This window comes from Heterodontus francisci, unplaced genomic scaffold (assembly GCF_036365525.1).
Source record: "Heterodontus francisci isolate sHetFra1 unplaced genomic scaffold, sHetFra1.hap1 HAP1_SCAFFOLD_1050, whole genome shotgun sequence".
NCBI lineage: Eukaryota > Metazoa > Chordata > Chondrichthyes > Heterodontiformes > Heterodontidae > Heterodontus > Heterodontus francisci.
Window position 1 is genome coordinate 80,001 of NW_027141354.1, and position 7,500 is coordinate 87,500.

Sequence of the window (7,500 nt, forward strand, 5' to 3'; positions counted from 1 at the left end):
TAGTCGGCGTGGGGGGGGGGGGGTGACTTTGCGAAGGCTAGCAGTGGGCAGAACCGGTTTATGATTTGCTCCCGTCGTCAGATTGACAAAGAGTCTGGTTAATCAGTTGTCCAAATGTTGTAAATTGGTTAATGAGTTGTCACTTCAACTTTTGGCCGCGGTTGGCTACAATGAGTCTTGCCGGGCTTAATAGTCGGCGTGCGGGGGTGACTTTGCGAAGGCTAGCAGTGGGCAGAACCGGTTTATGATTTGCCCCCGTCGTCAGATTGACAAAGAGTCTGGTTAATCAGTTGTCCAAATGTTGTAAATTGGTTAATGAGTTGTCACTTCAACTTTTGGCCGCGGTTGGCTGCAATGAGTCTTGCCGGGCTTAATAGTCGGCGTGGGGGGGGGGGGGGGTGTGACTTTGCGAAGGCTAGCACTGGGCAGAACCGGTTTATGATTTGCTCCCGTCGTCAGATTGACAAAGAGTCTGGTTAATCAGTTGTCCAAATGTTGTAAATTGGTTAATGAGTTGTCACTTCAACTTTTGGCCGCGGTTGGCTACAATGAGTCTTGCCGGGCTTAATAGTCGGCGTGCGGGGGTGACCTTGCGAAGGCTAGCAGTGGGCAGAACCGGTTTATGATTTGCTCCCGTCGTCAGATTGACAAAGAGTCTGGTTAATCAGTTGTCCAAATGTTGTAAATTGGTTAATGAGTTGTCACTTCAACTTTTGGCCGCGGTTGGCTACAATGAGTCTTGCCGGGCTTAATAGTCGGCGTGCGGGGGTGACTTTGCGAAGGCTAGCAGTGGGCAGAACCGGTTTATGATTTGCCCCCGTCGTCAGATTGACAAAGAGTCTGGTTATTCAGTTGGCCTAATTTTGGAAATTGGTTAATGAGTTGTCACTTCAACTTTTGGCCGCGGTTGGCTGCAATGAGTCTTGCCGGGCTTAATAGTCGGCGTGGGGGTGAATTTGCGAAGGTGGCCGTGTTTGTATGCATGTTTGCCGGCGTGTTTAGGAAGGTTGGGTGGGTGGGTGGTTGTGTGGGCGCCGTGGTCTGAGGGCACATCCTGTGGGATGTGGGAGGCGGGGGAAGGAGAGCGCCCTTGGTGCGTGTGTCTAGGCGATGCATTGCGGAAGGATGGGCGGGTGGGGCCGGGCGTGTGGGTTCCCGACTTATCGGTGAACCATTTGCTACTGCGGGGCCAAAGCAAAAGGGAAAGCATAAGGGCGCAGGCTGCCCTCTGCGGGACAGGTCCGGCCCTGACGCCGGTTTACGATTTCTCCGGTAAAGCACCTGTCGGGTGGCGACCGGAGGGTCTTTGCAGGGCCTGGATCTCCGAGCCCGTGGGACAGGCGGGAAAGGGTGGCGGCAGCCGGTTGAAGTCCCGACCCTGGGCAGCCTCCCGGTCCTACCTCCATAACTTCGGCGAGGAGGGTCCGATCCCCGCGCGGTCGACGGCAGGCGGTAGGGCTCGGAGGGGCGCGGCCTGGTCCGCGAGTGCCCCGGCGCCGCCCCTCTGCCCGTCCGAGGGACAGTAGGAAATGGCCATACCGCTTTCCGGCCGATTGCCGCCGGACGTCCGGCCGCATTCGCTCGGTCTGCGCGGCCGGCGGTAGCCGGGGGCGAGGGGCATCGGGCGGTGGCGGAACCAGGCCGGCCCGACCGCTGGGGGCCGCCCGGGCGACGTTTGAATCTGTCGGGTCGGACCGCCGAATCCCGCGGGATTTCGGGATCGAATCTGCGGGTGGAATCGGCACCTCGTCCCGCTGTCCGGTTCCCCCCCGTCGACTGCAACGGGTTTCCGAGGCCCGTCGGTCAGGCGCGGTTCGCTCCGCAATCCGCCGGCCGATCGGCACCGGGCGGGGCTCTACGGAAAGAGGGGACCCTCCGGCGTCGAGTGCCGGCGCACCGACCCCGCAGGCTGACCGGGAAGGTGAAGACTCACCCCGCTGAATGCCCGGCCCCGGGCACCCTCCGGCGCCGGGGCCATAACTTCGGGGAGGGAGGTCCGAGCTCCGCGCGGTCGACGGCAGGTGAAAGGGGCCGGTGCGCCGCGGAAGGCGACAGCAGTCCCGTCAGGCTGCACCTCTGCTCGGGCGAACGGCGTCAGGAAAAGGGGAGAGCACTTCCCCACCGATAGCTCCGGAACGCCCGGACCCATTGGCCCGCGGCACCGGTGGCTGCTAGAGGGCCTCCGGCGCCGTCAGCCGGGGTACGTCCCAGGCCGGCCGGACGGCGGGCAGCCGGAGGCAACGGCCTGGAACGGAGCCAGACTTGAGTCGTTCCGTGCCGTGGGCAAAAAGGCAGGGCTGCGGGTCAGCGCAGTTTGGCAAACCTAGCCGCAAGTGCGGGAAGGGCGGAGGAGCACACGGACGCCGCCTTCCCAAACTGAGCCCAAAGTGCCCAGGCATGCCCCCTTGATCTCGCCTAATCAGTGAGCCCAAAATAATTTCAGAGTGTGGAAACCTTATCCAAAAAGGTCGAAAAGAACGGCCAGAGATCAAGTCCGAAAGGGGAAATCAGTAACAAGCAAGCAGAGTAATCATTAACCAAAAAGCGCAAAATTATGTTAAAAGTGTGAAATCATTAACCAAAAACTCGAAAATAATGTCCAGAGACCAAGTCCGAAAGGGCAAATGGTTAACCAGTAAGCAGAGTAATCATTAACCAAAAATCGCAAAAGTAAGTAAAAAGTATGAAATCATTAACCAAAAATCGCAAAAGTAAGTAAAAAGTGTGAAATCATTAACCAAAAACTCGAAAATAATGTGCAGAGACTAAGTCCGAAAGGGCAAATGGTTAACCAGTAAGCAGAGTCATCATTAACCAAAAATCGCAAAAGTAAGTAAAAAGTGTGAAATCATTAACCAAAAATCGCAAAAGTAAGTAAAAAGTGTGAAATCATTAACCAAAAACTCGAAAATAATCTCCAGAGACTAAGTCCGAAAGGGCAAATGGTTAACCAGTAAGCAGAGTAATCATTAACCAAAAATCGCAAAAGTAAGTAAAAAGTGTGAAATCATTAACCAAAAATCGCAAAAGTAAGTAAAAAGTGTGAAATCATTAACCAAAAACTCGAAAATAATGTCCAGAGACTAAGTCCAAAAGGGCAAATGGTTAACCAGTAAGCAGAGTAATCATTAACCAAAAAGCGCAAAAATATGTTAAAAGTGTGAAATCATTAACCAAAAACTCGAAAATAATGTGCAGAGACTAAGTCCGAAAGGGCAAATGGTTAACCAGTAAGCAGAGTAATCATTAACCAAAAATCGCAAAAGTAAGTAAAAAGTGTGAAATCATTAACCAAAAACTCGAAAATAATCTCCAGAGACTAAGTCCGAAAGGGCAAATGGTTAACCAGTAAGCAGAGTAATCATTAACCAAAAATCGCAAAAGTAAGTAAAAAGTGTGAAATCATTAACCAAAAACTCGAAAATAATGTCCAGAGACCAAGTCCGAAAGGGCAAATGGTTAACCAGTAAGCAGAGTAATCATTAACCAAAAATCGCAAAAGTAAGTAAAAAGTGTGAAATCATTAACCAAAAATCGCAAAAGTAAGTAAAAAGTGTGAAATCATTAACCAAAAACTCGAAAATAATCTCCAGAGACTAAGTCCGAAAGGGCAAATGGTTAACCAGTAAGCAGAGTAATCATTAACCAAAAATCGCAAAAGTAAGTAAAAAGTGTGAAATCATTAACCAAAAATCGCAAAAGTAAGTAAAAAGTGTGAAATCATTAACCAAAAAGTCGAAAATAATCTCCAGAGACTAAGTCCAAAAGGGCAAATGGTTAACCAGTAAGCAGAGTAATCATTAACCAAAAATCGCAAAAGTAAGTAAAAAGTGTGAAATCATTAACCAAAAACTCGAAAATAATCTCCAGAGACTAAGTCCGAAAGGGCAAATGGTTAACCAGTAAGCAGAGTAATCATTAACCAAAAGGCGCAAAAGTAAGTAAAAAGTATGAAATCAGTAACCAAAAAGCGCAAAAATATGTTAAAAGTGTGAAATCATTAACCAAAAAGTCGAAAATAATCTCCAGAGACTAAGTCCGAAAGGGCAAATGGTTAACCAGTAAGCAGAGTAATCATTAACCAAAAATCGCAAAAATATGTTAAAAGTGTGAAATCATTAACCAAAAACTCGAAAATAATGTGCAGAGACTAAGTCCGAAAGGGCAAATGGTTAACCAGTAAGCAGAGTAATCATTAACCAAAAAGGGCAAAAGTAAGTAAAAAGTATGAAATCATTAACCAAAAAGCACAAAATTAAGTTAAAAGTGTGAAATCATTAACCAAAAAGTCGAAAATAATGTCCAGAGACCAAGTCCGAAAGGGCAAATGGTTAACCAGTAAGCAGAGTAATCATGAACCAAAAATCGCAAAAGTAAGTAAAAAGTATGAAATCATTAACCAAAAAGGGCAAAAGTAAGTAAAAAGTATGAAATCATTAACCAAAAATCGCAAAAGTAAGTAAAAAGTATGAAATCATTAACCAAAAATCGCAAAAGTAAGTAAAAAGTATGAAATCATTAACCAAAAAGCACAAAATTAAGTTAAAAGTGTGAAATCATTAACCAAAATGTCGAAAACAATGTCCAGAGACTAAGTCCGAAAGGGCAAATGGTTAACCAGTAAGCAGAGTAATCATTAACCAAAAATCGCAAAAGTAAGTAAAAAGTGTGAAATCATTAACCAAAAACCCGAAAATAATGTCCAGAGACTAAGTCCGAAAGGGCAAATGGTTAACCAGTAAGCAGAGTAATCATTAACCAAAAATCGCAAAAGTAAGTAAAAAGTGTGAAATCATTAACCAAAAACTCGAAAATAATGTCCAGAGACTAAGTCCGAAAGGGCAAATGGTTAACCAGTAAGCAGAGTAATCATTAACCAAAAGGCGCAAAAGTAAGTAAAAAGTATGAAATCAGTAACCAAAAAGCGCAAAAATATGTTAAAAGTGTGAAATCATTAACCAAAAACTCGAAAATAATGTGCAGAGACTAAGTCCGAAAGGGCAAATAATTAACCAGTAAGCAGAGTAATCATTAACCAAAAAGCGCAAAAATATGTTAAAAGTGTGAAATCATTAACCAAAAACTCGAAAATAATGTCCAGAGACTAAGTTCGAAAGGGCAAATGGTTAACCAGTAAGCAGAGTAATCATTAACCAAAAATCGCAAAAGTAAGTAAAAAGTGTGAAATCATTAACCAAAAAGCACAAAATTAAGTTAAAAGTGTGAAATCATTAACCAAAAAGTCGAAAATAATCTCCAGAGACTAAGTCCGAAAGGGCAAATGGTTAACCAGTAAGCAGAGTAATCATTAACCAAAAAGCGCAAAAATATGTTAAAAGTGTGAAATCATTAACCAAAAACTCGAAAATAATGTGCAGAGACTAAGTCCGAAAGGGCAAATAATTAACCAGTAAGCAGAGTAATCATTAACCAAAAAGCGCAAAAATATGTAAAAAGTGTGAAATCAGTAACCAAAAAGCGCAAAAGTAAGTAAAAAGTGTGAAATCATTAACCAAAAACTCGAAAATAATCTCCAGAGACTAAGTCCGAAAGGGCAAATGGTTAACCAGTAAGCAGAGTAATCATTAACCAAAAAGCGCAAAAATATGTTAAAAGTGTGAAATCATTAACCAAAAACTCGAAAATAATGTGCAGAGACTAAGTCCGAAAGGGCAAATAATTAACCAGTAAGCAGAGTAATCATTAACCAAAAAGCGCAAAAATATGTAAAAAGTGTGAAATCAGTAACCAAAAAGCGCAAAAGTAAGTAAAAAGTGTGAAATCATTAACCAAAAACTCGAAAATAATCTCCAGAGACTAAGTCCGAAAGGGCAAATGGTTAACCAGTAAGCAGAGTAATCATTAACCAAAAAGCGCAAAAATATGTTAAAAGTGTGAAATCATTAACCAAAAACTCGAAAATAATGTCCAGAGACTAAGTCCGAAAGGGCAAATGGTTAACCAGTAAGCAGAGTAATCATTAACCAAAAATCGCAAAAGTAAGTAAAAAGTGTGAAATCATTAACCAAAAAGCACAAAATTAAGTTAAAAGTGTGAAATCATTAACCAAAAAGTCGAAAATAATCTCCAGAGACTAAGTCCGAAAGGGCAAATGGTTAACCAGTAAGCAGAGTAATCATTAACCAAAAAGCGCAAAAATATGTTAAAAGTGTGAAATCATTAACCAAAAATCGCAAAAGTAAGTAAAAAGTGTGAAATCATTAACCAAAAAGTCGAAAATAATGTCCAGAGACTAAGTCCGAAAGGGCAAATGGTTAACCAGTAAGCAGAGTAATCATTAACCAAAAAGCGCAAAAATATGTTAAAAGTGTGAAATCATTAACCAAAAACTCGAAAATAATGTCCAGAGACTAAGTCCGAAAGGGCAAATGGTTAACCAGTAAGCAGAGTAATCATTAACCAAAAAGGGCAAAAGTAAGTAAAAAGTATGAAATCATTAACCAAAAAGTCGAAAATAATGCCCAGAGACTAAGTCCGAAAGGGCAAATGGTTAACCAGAAAATCCGTCGAATAATGTCCAGAGACTAAGTCCGAAAGGGCAAATGGTTAACCAGTGGAAGGGCGATCAAGCGGAAAAATTTGCCCCGGTTACCCGGGATGGAGTTCCAGAGGTCCGGCCAGAGTTGTCAAATTCGTCCCGCTGATCGGACGCTTGTCATTCGGGTGGCTGGGGGTTGGCGGGGTATCTGCACAGTAGTAGGAGGTGGCAAGTCGGGACTTGGACGTTTATTCCAAGAGTCCACCCGAGCCTCCAGGTCTGCAGAGACCGACCCTAGCTGCCGCCCAACCGACTTTTAAGCCTTTTTCGGATGGGGATTTTTTCCCATTTTCGTCCATTTTTCGGGTTTTCTGTCGGGCTTAATAGGCGGCAGCCTGACCCCCGGCCGAGGCGGGGGGCGCACTCTCCCTTGCGTAAGGGTCCGGATTTGCCCCGGAAAGTGCCCCCGACGGCCTCCCGACCCGGGTGCCTGCAGGGCGGGGGAAAGGGTAGTCCCAGCCGCAGGAAATCATTAACCAAAAGACTTAGCCGTCGGGGCAGAGGCTAAGACCCGGGCTGGTGAAATCATTAACCAAAAGGAATGCACCCTTTTCCGAAAGTGCAGGCCGAAATAAGGCGAGCCTTGGGCCGGGAAGGCCAAAACCCCCAACTCATGGAAGTGTATGGGGTCGGACTCGGCGACTTTCCCGGGCCCCGAGTTGACCTTTCCCCACGGGGGCGGTCAAGTTGCTCCCGCCAAGAGGGCACGTTGCATTTGCTGCCGCTCTAGTCCCCGGGCTAGTTAATCAGTTGCCGTCGGAAGTCCCGATGCCGAAATGAAAAATGGCCGTTGCGGCGATTTGGCGCCTCATTTTCGGAAGGACTACCGGCAGGCAACCCGCCGAATTGACACTTGCGATTCGGGTGGCTGGGGTTGGCGGGGTACCCGGAGATTTTCGGGAACTCGATTTTCAGAACTTTTGCTGGCAGCGGTTGCACTT